Below are 13,633 nucleotides of genomic sequence, written 5' to 3'. Positions count from 1 at the left end.
GGTGTTTAATGCGAACTAGGGGTCATCCAAGCACCGCAAAAGGCCGCCATGCCCTGCACGCCCCTTTTCTCTTTTCATATGCAGATGAGGGTTGAAGCCAACTTTGACCCACTGCTTGTATGACATCACCGTATGCAAATCCGTCTTCTGCAGAACTTCCCCCAGGAATGCTTGCACTAGTTGTTGCATTTGGTTTGTTGTTTGGGGGTGCTTCAGTATTAGGCAGCCTTCTGCCCTCCCATGTTCATCTGAAAATATGTGTTCTCCCTGCAGTTGTTGTCCCCAGATGAGAGTTCCCTTGTGCTGCCTCAGTTGAATCTCCTTTACTTGACAGAGATGTGCATGAGCAGCGGCCCTCCCCAGCCCTATTCCAAATCATACTTATTTTGCATAGGAGATACCATGGTCATGAAGATTGTTCTCCCAGGGTGAGGTTCATTCATTGCATTTTGGGTATGCTGACCCCTGTGATTTCCCCAAATGTGGGAAACTCAACTGCATTATTTGTGGTAGTGGGGGACTGTGTTTGTGCTTTCCTCTGGTCAGCTCTGGTAAAAGTCAGATTTCTTTGTCTCAGATTTTCCTCTTGCCTTGTTCTTCTTTCGAGAGTTCCCTTGTGCTGCCTCAGTTGGATCTCCTTCACTTGACAGGGGGGTACCCGAGCAGCGACCCTCCCCAGCTCTAGCCCAACTCCTACTTACCTGCCAGGTGAGATACTATGATCATGAAGGTGCTTCTCCCAGGGCAAGGCTCACCCATTGCACTCTGGGTGTGCTGCTCCTGCGATTTCCCCAAATGTGGGAAACTTGACTGCATAATTTGTGTTTCCCCTGGTCGGCTCTCGTATAATTCAGATCTCTTTGTCTCAGGTCTCTCTCCAGCCTAGTTTGCTGTCTGTTTCCACTTCTCTTTTCTTCAGCCGCTCCCTTCTATACCCTTGTGCACTATCCTGACTTCTCCTCCCGTCTGCTTACTTTGTGCCTTCCAATGCACAATGCAAACTACAGGTAGTGCTGCAGGGCCCACACCCTTTTACTTGCCTTACAGAGCAGCTCTGGAGCTGTTAAAGTGCCCAGCTGCTGCAAGAAATCAGCTTGAATGCTTCAGGGGCTGGGGCATAGCCAACATGAGCCCCACACCGAAGGAGGGTGGAGGTGTTTAATGCAAACTAGGGGTCGGTCAAGCGCCGCAAAAGGCCACCATGCCCTGCACGCCCCTTTTCTGTTTTCATATGCAGACGAGGGTTGAAGCCAACTTTGACCCACTGCTTGGATGACATCACCATATGCAAATCCATCTGCGGCAGGCCTTCCCCCAGGAATGCTTGCACTAGTTGTTGCATTTGGTTTGTTGTTTGGGGGTGCTTCAGTATTAGTCAGCCTTCTGCTCCACCCTCCTTTGGTGTGGGGCTCATGTTGGCCATGTCCCATCCCCTGAAGCATTCAAGCAGATTTCTTGCAGCAGCTGGGCACTGTAACAGCTCCAGAGCTGCTCTGTAAGGCAAGTAAAAGGGTGTGGGCCCTGCAGCACTACCTGTAGTTTGCATTGTGCATTGGAAGGCACAAAGTAAGCAGACGGGAGGAGAAGTCAGGATAGTGCACAAGGGTATAGAAGGGAGCGGCTGAAGAAAAGAGAAGTGGAAACAGACAGCAAACTAGGCTGGAGAGAGATCTGAGACAAAGAGATCTGAATTATACGAGAGCCGACCAGGGGAAACACAAATTATGCAGTCAAGTTTCCCACATTTGGGGAAATCGCAGGGGCTGCACACCCAGAGTGCAATGGGTGAGCCTTGCCCTGGGAGAAGCACCTTCATGATCATAGTATCTCACCTGGCAGGTAAGTAGGAGTTGGGCTAGAGCTGGGGAGGGTCGCTGCTCGGGCACCCCCCTGTTAAGTGAAGGAGATCCAACTGAGGCAGCACAAGGGAACTCTCAAAAGAAGAACAAGGCTAGAGGAAGATCTGAAACAAAGAAATCTGACTTTTACCAGAGCTGACCAGAAGAAAACACAAACACAGTCCCCCACTACCACAAATAAAGCAGTCGAGTTTCCCACATTTGGGGAAATCACAGGGGTCAGCATACCCAAAATGCAATGAATGAACCTCACCTCGACTGCTTTATTTGTGGTAGTGGGGGACTGTGTTTGTGTTTTCTTCTGGTCAGCTCTGTTAAAAGTCAGATTTCTTTGTTTCAGATCTTCCTCTAGCCTTGTTCTTCTTTTGAGAGTTCCCTTGTGCTGCCTCAGTTGGATCTCCTTCACTTAACAGGGGGGTGCCCGAGCAGCGACCCTCCCCAGCTCTAGCCCAACTCATACTTACCTGCCAGGTGAGATACTATGATCATGAAGGTGCTTCTCCCAGGGCAAGGCTCACCCATTGCACTCTGGGTGTGCTGCCCCTGCGATTTCCCCAAATGTGGGAAACTTGACTGCATAATTTGTGTTTCCCCTGGTCGGCTATCGTATAATTCAGATCTCTTTGTCTCAGATCTCTCTCCAGCCTAGTTTGCTGTCTGTTTCCACTTCTCTTTTCTTCAGCCGCTCCCTTCTATACCCTTGTGCACTATCCAGACTTCTCCTCCCGTCTGCTTACTTTGTGCCTTCCAATGCACAATGCAAACTACAGGTAGTGCTGCAGGGCCCACACCCTTTTACTTGCCTTACAGAGCAGCTCTTGAGCTGTTACAGTGCCCAGCTGCTGCAAGAAATCTGCTTGAAAGCTTCAGGGGATGGGGCATGGCCAACATGAGCCCCACACCAAAGCAGGGTGCAGCAGAAGGCTGCCTAATACTGAAGCACCCCCAAACAACAAACCAAATGCAACAACTAGTGCAAGCATTCCTGGGGGAAGGCCTGCCGCAGATGGATTTGCATATGGTGATGTCATCCAAGCAGTGGGTCAAAGTTGGCTTCAACCCTCATCTGCATATGAAAACAGAAAAGGGGCGTGCAGGGCATGGTGGCCTTTTGCGGCGCTTGACTGACCCCTAGTTTGCATTAAACACCTCCACCCTCCTTCGGTGTGGGGCTGATGTTGGCTATGCCCCAGCCCCTGAAGCATTCAAGCTGATTTCTTGCAGCAGCTGGGCACTGTAACAGCTCCAGAGCTGCTCTGTAAGGCAAGTAAAAGGGTGTGGGCCCTGCAGCACTACCTGTAGTTTGCATTGTGCATTGGAAGGCACAAAGTAAGCAGACGGGAGGAGAAGTCAGGATAGTGCACAAGGGTATAGAAGGGAGCGGCTGAAGAAAAGAGAAGTGGAAACAGACAGCAAACTAGGCTGGAGAGAGACCTGAGACAAAGAGATCTGAATTATACGAGAGCCGACGAGGGGAAACACAAATTATGCAGTCAAGTTTCCCACATTTGGGGAAATCGCAGGAGCAGCACACCCAGAGTACAATGGGTGAGCCTTGCCCTGGGAGAAGCACCTTAATGATCATAGTATCTCACCTGGCAGGTAAGTAGGAGTTGGGCTAGAGCTGGGGAGGGTCGCTGCTCGGGTACCCCCCTGTAAAGTGAAGGAGATCCAACAAAGGCAGCACAAGGGAACTCTCGAAAGAAGAACAAGGCTAGAGGAAAATGTGAGACAAAGAAATCTGACTTTTACTAGAGCTGACCAGAGGAAAGCACAAACACAGTCCCCCACTACCACAAATAATGCAGTTGAGTTTCCCACATTTGGGGAAATCACAGGGGTCAGCATACCCAAAATGCAATGAATGAACCTCACCCTGGGAGAACAATCTTCATGACCATGGTATCTCCTATGCAAAATAAGTATGATTTGGGATAGGGCTGGTGAGGGCAGCTGCTCAGGCACATCTCTGTCAAGTAAAGGAGATTCAACTGAGGCAGCACAAGTGAACTCTCATCTGGGGACAACAACTGCAGGGAGAACATATATTTTCAGATGAACATGGGAGGGCGGAAGGCTGCCTAATACTGAAGCACCATCAAATATCAAACCATATGCAACAACTAGTACAAGCACTCCTGGGGGAAGGTCTGCAGCAGACGGATTTGCATACGGTGATGTTATCCAAGCAGTGGGCCAAAGTTGACTGGAACCCTCATCTGCATATGAAAAGAGAAAAGGGGCATGCAGGGCATGGCGGCCTTTTGCAGTGCTTGGATGACCCCTAGTTCGCATTAAACACCTCCCCCCTCCTTTGGTGTGGGGCTCATGTTGGCCATGCCCCATCCCCTGAAGCATTCAAGCTGATTTCTTGCAGCAGCTGGGCACTGTAACAGCTCCAGAGCTGCTCTGTAAGGCAAGTAAAAGGGTGTGGGCCCTGCAGCACTACCTGTAGTTTGCATTGTGCATTGGAAGGCACAAAGTAAGCAGACGGGAGGAGAAGTCAGGATAGTGCACAAGGGTATAGAAGGGAGCGGCTGAAGAAAAGAGAAGTGGAAACAGACAGCAAACTAGGCTGGAGAGAGACCTGAGACAAAGAGATCTGAATTATACGAGAGCCGACCAGGGGAAACACAAATTATGCAGTCAAGTTTCCCACATTTGGGGAAATCGCAGGGGCAGCACACCCAGAGTGCAATGGGTGAGCCTTGCCCTGGGAGAAGCACCTTCATGATCATAGTATCTCACCTGGCAGGTAAGTAGGAGTTGGGCTAGAGCTGGGGAGGGTCGCTGCTCGGGTACCCCCCTGTCAAGTGAAGGAGATCCAACTGAGGCAGCACAATGGAACTCTCGAAAGAAGAACAAGGCTAGAGGAAAATCTGAGACAAAGAAATCTGACTTTTACCAGAGCTGACCAGAGGAAAGCACAAACACAGTCCCCCACTACCACAAATAATGCAGTCAAGTTTCCCACATTTGGGGAAATCACAGGGGTCAGCATACCCAAAATGCAATGAATGAACCTCACCCTGGGAGAACAATCTTCATGACCATGGTATCTCCTATGCAAAATAAGTATGATTTGGAATAGGGCTGGGGAGGGCCGCTGCTCATGCACATCTCTGTCAAGTAAAGGAGATTCAACTGAGGCAGCACAAGGGAACTCTCATCTGGGGACAACAACTGCAGGGAGAACACATATTTTCAGATGAACATGGGAGGGCAGAAGGCTGCCTAATACTGAAGCACCCCCAAACAACAAACCAAATGCAACAACTAGTGCAAGCATTCCTGGGGGAAGTTCTGCAGAAGACGGATTTGCATACGGTGATGTCATCCAAGCAGTGGGTCAAAGTTGGCTTCAACCCTCATCTGCATATGAAAAGAGAAAAGGGGCGTGCAGGGCATGGCGGCCTTTTGCGGTGCTTGGATGACCTCTAGTTCGCATTAAACACCTCCACCCTCCTTTGGTGTGGGGCTCATGTTGGCCATGCCCCATCCCCTGAAGCATTCAAGCTGATTTCTTGCAGCAGCTGGGCACTGTAACAGCTCCAGAGCTGCTCTGTAAGGCAAGTAAAAGGGTGTGGGCCCTGCAGCACTACCTGTAGTTTGCATTGTGCATTGGAAGGCACAAAGTAAGCAGACGGGAGGAGAAGTCAGGATAGTGCACAAGGGTATAGAAGGGAGCGGTTGAAGAAAAGAGAAGTGGAAACAGACAGCAAACTAGGCTGGAGAGAGACCTGAGACAAAGAGATCTGAATTATACGAGAGCCGACCAGGGGAAACACAAATTATGCAGTCAAGTTTCCCACATTTGGGGAAATCGCAGGGGCAGCACACCCAGAGTGCAATGGGTGAGCCTTGCCCTGGGAGAAGCACCTTCATGATCATAGTATCTCACCTGGCAGGTAAGTAGGAGTTGGGCTAGAGCTGGGGAGGGTCGCTGTTCGGGCACCCCCCTGTCAAGTGAAAGAGATCCAACTGAGGCAGCACAAGGGAACTCTCGAAAGAAGAACAAGGCTAGAGGAAGATCTGAGACAAAGAAATCTGACTTTTACCAGAGCTGACCAGAGGAAAGCACAAACACAGTCCCCCACTACCACAAATAATGCAGTCGAGTTTCCCACATTTGGGAAAATCACAGGGGTCAGCATACCCAGAATGCAATGAATGAACCTCACCCTGGGAGAACAATCTTCATGACCATGGTATCTCCTATGCAAAATAAGTATGATTTGGGATAGGGCTGGTGAGGGCCGCTGCTCAGGCACATCTCTGTCAAGTAAAGGAGATTCAACTGAGGCAGCACAAGGGAACTCTCATCTGGGGACAACAACTGCAGGGAGACCACATCTTTTCAGATGAACATGGGAGGGCGGAAGGCTGCCTAATACTGAAGCACCATCAAATATCAAACCATATGCAACAACTAGTACAAGCACTCCTTGGGGAAGGTCTGCAGCAGACGGATTTGCATACGGTGATGTTATCCAAGCAGTGGGCCAAAGTTGACTGGAACCCTCATCTGCATATGAAAAGAGAAAAGGGGCATGCAGGGCATGGCGGCCTTTTGCAGTGCTTGGATGACCCCTAGTTCGCATTAAACACCTCCACCCTCCTTTGGTGTGGGGCTCATGTTGGCCATGCCCCATCCCCTGAAGCATTCAAGCTGATTTCTTGCAGCAGCTGGGCACTGTAACAGCTCCAGAGCTGTTCTGTAAGGCAAGTAAAAGGGTGTGGGCCCTGCAGCACCACCTGTTGTTCGCATTGTGCGTTGGAAGGCACAAATTAAGCAGACGGGAGGAGAAGTCAGGATAGTGCGCAAGGGCATACTTTTCTCTTAGTCCGGGGGCAAGGCTTCAAAATGGGGTCTGCAACGGAGGAGACACAGGGGGCGTGGTCACAGCAGCTTTTCTCTACAGCCTGCACCAGCAGGAGCCTACACCATTTTTTATGATCACGCTGAACTGCAGTGCGACTGCAATTACAGCATGGTCAAGAAGGGAGGCGTCATGCTGGGTGGCCATGCCCTGTCACTGTGCAGGAGCCAGCACAGCTCACACACTAGTCCCCGGGTGCAGCCCCCAACCCCCGGGACACCCGGAGCAACAAAATGTAGATTCAGGCCACCAGGCCACGCCCCTACCTATGAAACCATGCCTCCTTTTTACCATTGCGCTGTTTATCTGCGCGCACTGCATTACAATCTCCCTCGCCACCTTTCTGGGTGTCACCAGTGATAGTGACACCTCTGCCATGCTTGTAGCAGCTGGTCCTAAGATCTACGCCTCAAGCCCTGAGTGTTTGCCCTTGTGACTTGTTGATCATCATAGCGAAGCAGATGCTTACAGAAAACTGCAGGGGCTTAGATTGAAAATAAAAAAATTGATGGGTATAAGGTAGAGAGGAGCGGGTTCGGTTCTCCGAGAACCGAATTCCCCACGAACTCCACGTGGTTTACACTGGTCCGAGGCAGGCTCGGTTGTTCCCGCCTGACTCGGAAAACCTGAACAAGGGAAAATGTCATCATCCCGCTGTCGGATTCTTGCGAGATTCGGATTCCATATAAAGAGCTGCGCGTTGCTGCCATTTTTACTCGTGCATTGAAGAGAGAGCGGAGAGGACGTGGCTATGTTCTCTCAGTGGAAATCTCAATATCAGTGCTCAGTATCAGTGGTTACTTATTGCTGCTCAGTAATACTAGTAGTGTGTCTCTCCTGCTCAGTGTATGTTCTCAGTAGTATCCTCATCAGTGCTCAGTATCACTGCTCATTGTCTTGTGCTGCATTGTGGTGCTCAGCATACTACAGTACATTACTAATAGTCCAGTGCTGCATCTTGCTGCTCAGTGTCAGTTCTAGTATCCTCATCAGTGCTCACTATCACTGCTCATTGCATTGTGGTGTTCTGTATACTACAGTAACATAGTAATATAGTATATATAGAGGAGCGGGTTCGGTTCTCCGAGAACCGAATTCCCGACGAACTCCACGTGGTTTACACTGGTCCGTGGCAGGCTCGGTTGTTCCCGCCTGACTCGGAAAACCTGAACAAGGGAAAATGTCATCATCCCGCTGTCGGATTCTCGCGAGATTCGGATTCCATATAAAGAGCTGCGCGTTGCCGCCATTTTTACTCGTGCATTGAAGAGAGAGCGGAGAGGACGTGGCTATGTTCTCTCAGTGGAAATCTCAATATCAGTGCCCAGTATCAGTGGTTACTTATTGCTGCTCAGTAATACTAGTAGTGTGTCTCTCCTGCTCAGTGTCAGTTCTCAGTAGTATCCTCATCAGTGCTCAGTATCACTGCTCATTGTCTTGTGCTGCATTGTGGTGCTCAGCATACAACAGTACATTACTAATAGTCCAGTGCTGCATCTTGCTGCTCATGTTGGCTATGCCCCAGCCCCTGAAGCATTCAAGCTGATTTCTTGCAGCAGCTGGGCACTGTAACAGCTCCAGAGCTGCTCTGTAAGGCAAGTAAAAGGGTGTTGGCCCTGCAGCACTACCTGTAGTTTGCATTGTGCGTTGGAAGGCACAAAGTAAGCAGACAGGAGAAGTCAGGAGAGTGCACAAGGGCATAGAAGGCAGGGGCTCAAGAAAAGAGAAGTGGAAACAGACAGCAAACTAGGCTGGAGAGAGACCTGAGACAAAGAGATCTGAATTATACGAGTAGCCGACCAGAGGAAACACAAATTATGCAGTCAAGTGTCCCACATTTGGGGAAATCGTAGGAGCAGCACACCCAGAGTGCAATGGGTGAGCCTTGCCCTGGTAGAAGCACCTTCCTGATCATAGTATCTCACTTGGCAGGTAAGTAGGAGTTGGGCTTGAGCTGGGGAGGGTCGCTGCTCGGGCACCCCCCTGTCAAGTGAAGGAGATCCAACTGAGGCAGCACAAGGAAACTCTCAAAAAAAGAACAAGGCTAGAGGAAGATCTGAGACAAAGAAATCTGACTTTTACCAGAGCTGACCAGAGGAAAGCACAAACACAGTCCCCCACTACCACAAATAATGCAGTCGAGTTTCCCACATTTGGGGAAATCACAGGGGTCAGCATACCCAGAATGCAATGAATGAACCTCACCCTGGGAGAACAATCTTCATGACCATGGTATCTCCTATGCAAAATAAGTATGATTTGGGATAGGGCTGGGGAGGGCCGCTGCTCAGGCACATCTCTTTCAAGTAAAGGAGATTCAACTGAGGCAGCACAAGGGAACTCTCATCTGGGGACAACAACTGCAGGGAGAACACATATTTTCAGATGAACATGGGAGAGCTGAAGGCTGCCTAATACTGAAGCACCCCAAACAACAAACCAAATGCAACAACTAGTACAAGCATTCCTGGGGGAAGGTCTGCAGAAGACGGATTTGCATACGGTGATGTCATCCAAGCAGTGGGCCAAAGTTGGCTGGAACCCTCATCTGCATATGAAAAGAGAAAAGGGGTATGCAGGGCATGGCGGCCTTTTGCGGCGCTTGGATGACCCTTAGTTCGCATTAAACACCTCCACCCTCCGTCGGTGTGGGGCTCATGTTGGCTATGCCCCAGCCCCTGAAGCATTCAAGCTGATTTCTTGCAGCAGCTGGGCACTGTAACAGCTCCAGAGCTGCTCTGAAAGGCAAGTAAAAGGGTGTGGGCCCTGCAGCACTACCTGTAGTTTGCATTGTGCGTTGGAAGGCACAAAGTAAGCAGACAGGAGAAGTCAGGAGAGTGCACAAGGGCATAGAAGGCAGCGGCTCAAGAAAAGAGAAGTGGAAACAGACAGCAAACTAGGCTGGAGAGAGACCTGAGACAAAGAGATCTGAATTATACGAGTAGCCGACTAGAGGAAACACAAATTATGCAGTCAAGTGTCCCACATTTGGGGAAATCGTAGGAGCAGCACACCCAGAGTGCAATGGGTGAGCCTTGCCCTGGGAGAAGCACCTTCCTGATCATAGTATCTCACCTGGCAGGTAAGTAGGAGTTGGGCTAGAGATGGGGAGGGTCGCTGCTCGGGCACCCCCCTGTCAAGTGAAGTTCTGCAGAAGACGGATTTGCATACGGTGATGTCATCCAAGCAGTGGGTCAAAGTTGGCTTCAACCCTCATCTGCATATGAAAAGAGAAAAGGGGCGTGCAGGGCATGGCGGCCTTTTGCGGTGCTTGGATGACCCCTAGTTCGCATTAAACACCTCCACCCTCCTTTGGTGTGGGGCTCATGTTGGCCATGCCCCATCCCCTGAAGATGAACATGGGAGGGCAGAAGGCTGCCTAATACTGAAGCACCCCCAAACAACAAACCAAATGCAACAACTAGTGCAAGCATTCCTGGGGGAAGGCCTGCCGCAGATGGATTTGCATATGGTGATGTCATCCAAGCAGTGGGTCAAAGTTGGCTTCAACCCTCGTCTGCATATGAAAAGAGAAAAGGGGCGTGCAGGGCATGGTGGCCTTTTGCGGCGCTTGGCTGACCCCTAGTTTGCATTAAACACCTCCACCCTCCTTTGGTGTGGGGCTCATGTTGGCTATGCCCCAGCCCCTGAAGCATTCAAGCTGATTTCTTGCAGCAGCTGGGCACTGTAACAGCTCCAGAGCTGCTCTGTAAGGCAAGTAAAAGGGTGTGGGCCCTGCAGCACTACCTGTAGTTTGCATTGTGCATTGGAAGGCACAAAGTAAGCAGACGGGAGGAGAAGTCAGGATAGTGCACAAGGGTATAGAAGGGAGCGGCTGAAGAAAAGAGAAGTGGAAACAGACAGCAAACTAGGCTGGAGAGAGACCTGAGACAAAGAGATCTGAATTATACGAGAGCCGACGAGGGGAAACACAAATTATGCAGTCAAGTTTCCCACATTTGGGGAAATCGCAGGAGCAGCACACCCAGAGTGCAATGGTTGAGCCTTGCCCTGGGAGAAGCACCTTCATGATCATAGTATCTCACCTGGCAGGTAAGTAGGAGTTGGGCTAGAGCTGGGGAGGGTCGCTGCTCGGGTTCCCCCCTGTGAAGTGAAGGAGATCCAACTGAGGCAGCACCAGGGAACTCTCGAAAGAAGAACAAGGCTAGAGGAAGATCTGAGACAAAGAAATCTGACTTTTACCAGAGCTGACCAGAGGAAAGCACAAACACAGTCCCCCACTACCACAAATAATGCAGTCGAGTTTCCCACATTTGGGAAAATCACAGGGGTCAGCATACCCAGAATGCAATGAATGAACCTCACCCTGGGAGAACAATCTTCATGACCATGGTATCTCCTATGCAAAATAAGTATGATTTGGGATAGGGCTGGTGAGGGCAGCTGCTCAGGCACATCTCTGTCAAGTAAAGGAGATTCAACTGAGGCAGCACAAGTGAACTCTCATCTGGGGACAACAACTGCAGGGAGACCACATCTTTTCAGATGAACATGGGAGGGCGGAAGGCTGCCTAATACTGAAGCACCATCAAATATCAAACCATATGCAACAACTAGTACAAGCACTCCTGGGGGAAGGTCTGCAGCAGACGGATTTGCATACGGTGATGTTATCCAAGCAGTGGGCCAAAGTTGACTGGAACCCTCATCTGCATATGAAAAGAGAAAAGGGGCATGCAGGGCATGGCGGCCTTTTGCAGTGCTTGGATGACCCCTAGTTCGCATTAAACACCTCCCCCCTCCTTTGGTGTGGGGCTCATGTTGGCCATGCCCCATCCCCTGAAGCATTCAAGCTGATTTCTTGCAGCAGCTGGGCACTGTAACAGCTCCAGAGCTGCTCTGTAAGGCAAGTAAAAGGGTGTGGGCCCTGCAGCACTACCTGTAGTTTGCATTGTGCATTGGAAGGCACAAAGTAAGCAGACGGGAGGAGAAGTCAGGATAGTGCACAAGGGTATAGAAGGGAGCGGCTGAAGAAAAGAGAAGTGGAAACAGACAGCAAACTAGGCTGGAGAGAGACCTGAGACAAATAGATCTGAATTATACGAGAGCCGACCAGGGGAAACACAAATTATGCAGTCAAGTTTCCCACATTTGGGGAAATCGCAGGGGCAGCACACCCAGAGTGCAATGGGTGAGCCTTGCCCTGGGAGAAGCACCTTCATGATCATAGTATCTCACCTGGCAGGTAAGTAGGAGTTGGGCTAGAGCTGGGGAGGGTCGCTGCTCGGGTACCCCCCTGTCAAGTGAAGGAGATCCAACTGAGGCAGCACAATGGAACTCTCGAAAGAAGAACAAGGCTAGAGGAAAATCTGAGACAAAGAAATCTGACTTTTACCAGAGCTGACCAGAGGAAAGCACAAACACAGTCCCCCACTACCACGAATAATGCAGTCAAGTTTCCCACATTTGGGGAAATCACAGGGGTCAGCATACCCAAAATGCAATGAATGAACCTCACCCTGGGAGAACAATCTTCATGACCATGGTATATCCTATGCAAAATAAGTATGATTTGGAATAGGGCTGGGGAGGGCCGCTGCTCATGCACATCTCTGTCAAGTAAAGGAGATTCAACTGAGGCAGCACAAGGGAACTCTCATCTGGGGACAACAACTGCAGGGAGAACACATATTTTCAGATGAACATGGGAGGGCAGAAGGCTGCCTAATACTGAAGCACCCCCAAACAACAAACCAAATGCATCAACTAGTGCAAGCATTCCTGGGGGAAGTTCTGCAGAAGACGGATTTGCATACGGTGATGTCATCCAAGCAGTGGGTCAAAGTTGGCTTCAACCCTCATCTGCATATGAAAAGAGAAAAGGGGCGTGCAGGGCATGGCGGCCTTTTGCGGTGCTTGGATGACCCCTAGTTCGCATTAAACACCTCCACCCTCCTTTGGTGTGGGGCTCATGTTGGCCATGCCCCATCCCCTGAAGCATTCAAGCTGATTTCTTGCAGCAGCTGGGCACTGTAACAGCTCCAGAGCTGCTCTGTAAGGCAAGTAAAAGGGTGTGGGCCCTGCAGCACTACCTGTAGTTTGCATTGTGCATTGGAAGGCACAAAGTAAGCAGACGGGAGGAGAAGTCAGGATAGTGCACAAGGGTATAGAAGGGAGCGGTTGAAGAAAAGAGAAGTGGAAACAGACAGCAAACTAGGCTGGAGAGAGACCTGAGACAAAGAGATCTGAATTATACGAGAGCCGACCAGGGGAAACACAAATTATGCAGTCAAGTTTCCCACATTTGGGGAAATCGCAGGGGCAGCACACCCAGAGTGCAATGGGTGAGCCTTGCCCTGGGAGAAGCACCTTCATGATCATAGTATCTCACCTGGCAGGTAAGTAGGAGTTGGGCTAGAGCTGGGGAGGGTCGCTGTTCGGGCACCCCCCTGTCAAGTGAAAGAGATCCAACTGAGGCAGCACAAGGGAACTCTCGAAAGAAGAACAAGGCTAGAGGAAGATCTGAGACAAAGAAATCTGACTTTTACCAGAGCTGACCAGAGGAAAGCACAAACACAGTCCCCCACTACCACAAATAATGCAGTCGAGTTTCCCACATTTGGGAAAATCACAGGGGTCAGCATACCCAGAATGCAATGAATGAACCTCACCCTTGGAGAACAATCTTCATGACCATGGTATCTCCTATGCAAAATAAGTATGATTTGGGATAGGGCTGGTGAGGGCAGCTGCTCAGGCACATCTCTGTCAAGTAAAGGAGATTCAACTGAGGCAGCACAAGTGAACTCTCATCTGGGGACAACAACTGCAGGGAGACCACATCTTTTCAGATGAACATGGGAGGGCGGAAGGCTGCCTAATACTGAAGCACCATCAAATATCAAACCATATGCAACAACTAGTACAAGCACT

The 13,633-nt window shown here is 50.2% G+C and overlaps 17 non-coding genes and 2 pseudogenes across 17 annotated transcripts; 3 read left to right on the top strand and 16 right to left on the bottom strand.

Annotated features, from left to right (window-relative positions):
• Positions 1 to 377: 377 nt before the first annotated feature.
• LOC135008634 (U1 spliceosomal RNA) lies at positions 378 to 541 on the top strand. Its single transcript, XR_010208287.1, has one exon. It is a non-coding gene; the product is annotated as a U1 spliceosomal RNA (small nuclear RNA).
• A 152-nt stretch (positions 542 to 693) lies between these two features.
• On the top strand, positions 694 to 856 carry LOC135008727 (U1 spliceosomal RNA). The gene has a single exon (XR_010208377.1). It is a non-coding gene; the product is annotated as a U1 spliceosomal RNA (small nuclear RNA).
• An 828-nt stretch (positions 857 to 1,684) lies between these two features.
• Positions 1,685 to 1,847, bottom strand: LOC135008757 (U1 spliceosomal RNA). The gene has a single exon (XR_010208404.1). It is a non-coding gene; the product is annotated as a U1 spliceosomal RNA (small nuclear RNA).
• Positions 1,848 to 2,315: 468 nt separating this feature from the next.
• Positions 2,316 to 2,478, top strand: LOC135008693 (U1 spliceosomal RNA). Its single transcript, XR_010208344.1, has one exon. It is a non-coding gene; the product is annotated as a U1 spliceosomal RNA (small nuclear RNA).
• Positions 2,479 to 3,333: 855 nt separating this feature from the next.
• LOC135008841 (U1 spliceosomal RNA) lies at positions 3,334 to 3,469 on the bottom strand (annotated as a pseudogene).
• A 152-nt stretch (positions 3,470 to 3,621) lies between these two features.
• On the bottom strand, positions 3,622 to 3,785 carry LOC135008622 (U1 spliceosomal RNA). Its single transcript, XR_010208275.1, has one exon. It is a non-coding gene; the product is annotated as a U1 spliceosomal RNA (small nuclear RNA).
• Positions 3,786 to 4,459: 674 nt separating this feature from the next.
• LOC135008705 (U1 spliceosomal RNA) lies at positions 4,460 to 4,622 on the bottom strand. Its single transcript, XR_010208356.1, has one exon. It is a non-coding gene; the product is annotated as a U1 spliceosomal RNA (small nuclear RNA).
• A 152-nt stretch (positions 4,623 to 4,774) lies between these two features.
• Positions 4,775 to 4,938, bottom strand: LOC135008561 (U1 spliceosomal RNA). The gene has a single exon (XR_010208215.1). It is a non-coding gene; the product is annotated as a U1 spliceosomal RNA (small nuclear RNA).
• A 674-nt stretch (positions 4,939 to 5,612) lies between these two features.
• Positions 5,613 to 5,775, bottom strand: LOC135008704 (U1 spliceosomal RNA). The gene has a single exon (XR_010208355.1). It is a non-coding gene; the product is annotated as a U1 spliceosomal RNA (small nuclear RNA).
• A 152-nt stretch (positions 5,776 to 5,927) lies between these two features.
• On the bottom strand, positions 5,928 to 6,091 carry LOC135008879 (U1 spliceosomal RNA). The gene has a single exon (XR_010208492.1). It is a non-coding gene; the product is annotated as a U1 spliceosomal RNA (small nuclear RNA).
• Positions 6,092 to 8,515: 2,424 nt separating this feature from the next.
• On the bottom strand, positions 8,516 to 8,679 carry LOC135008874 (U1 spliceosomal RNA). Its single transcript, XR_010208487.1, has one exon. It is a non-coding gene; the product is annotated as a U1 spliceosomal RNA (small nuclear RNA).
• Positions 8,680 to 8,831: 152 nt separating this feature from the next.
• Positions 8,832 to 8,995, bottom strand: LOC135008731 (U1 spliceosomal RNA). Its single transcript, XR_010208380.1, has one exon. It is a non-coding gene; the product is annotated as a U1 spliceosomal RNA (small nuclear RNA).
• Positions 8,996 to 9,665: 670 nt separating this feature from the next.
• LOC135008817 (U1 spliceosomal RNA) lies at positions 9,666 to 9,829 on the bottom strand. Its single transcript, XR_010208461.1, has one exon. It is a non-coding gene; the product is annotated as a U1 spliceosomal RNA (small nuclear RNA).
• An 835-nt stretch (positions 9,830 to 10,664) lies between these two features.
• LOC135008826 (U1 spliceosomal RNA) lies at positions 10,665 to 10,800 on the bottom strand (annotated as a pseudogene).
• Positions 10,801 to 10,952: 152 nt separating this feature from the next.
• LOC135008867 (U1 spliceosomal RNA) lies at positions 10,953 to 11,116 on the bottom strand. Its single transcript, XR_010208482.1, has one exon. It is a non-coding gene; the product is annotated as a U1 spliceosomal RNA (small nuclear RNA).
• Positions 11,117 to 11,790: 674 nt separating this feature from the next.
• LOC135008720 (U1 spliceosomal RNA) lies at positions 11,791 to 11,953 on the bottom strand. Its single transcript, XR_010208369.1, has one exon. It is a non-coding gene; the product is annotated as a U1 spliceosomal RNA (small nuclear RNA).
• A 152-nt stretch (positions 11,954 to 12,105) lies between these two features.
• Positions 12,106 to 12,269, bottom strand: LOC135008643 (U1 spliceosomal RNA). Its single transcript, XR_010208295.1, has one exon. It is a non-coding gene; the product is annotated as a U1 spliceosomal RNA (small nuclear RNA).
• Positions 12,270 to 12,943: 674 nt separating this feature from the next.
• On the bottom strand, positions 12,944 to 13,106 carry LOC135008703 (U1 spliceosomal RNA). The gene has a single exon (XR_010208354.1). It is a non-coding gene; the product is annotated as a U1 spliceosomal RNA (small nuclear RNA).
• Positions 13,107 to 13,258: 152 nt separating this feature from the next.
• LOC135008556 (U1 spliceosomal RNA) lies at positions 13,259 to 13,422 on the bottom strand. The gene has a single exon (XR_010208211.1). It is a non-coding gene; the product is annotated as a U1 spliceosomal RNA (small nuclear RNA).
• Positions 13,423 to 13,633: the final 211 nt, after the last annotated feature.

Source organism: Pseudophryne corroboree, unplaced genomic scaffold (assembly GCF_028390025.1).
Source record: "Pseudophryne corroboree isolate aPseCor3 unplaced genomic scaffold, aPseCor3.hap2 scaffold_223, whole genome shotgun sequence".
Taxonomy (NCBI): Eukaryota; Metazoa; Chordata; class Amphibia; order Anura; family Myobatrachidae; genus Pseudophryne; species Pseudophryne corroboree.
Note: the sequence above shows the minus strand (reverse complement) of the source record. Positions and strands in the feature narration are given on the sequence as shown.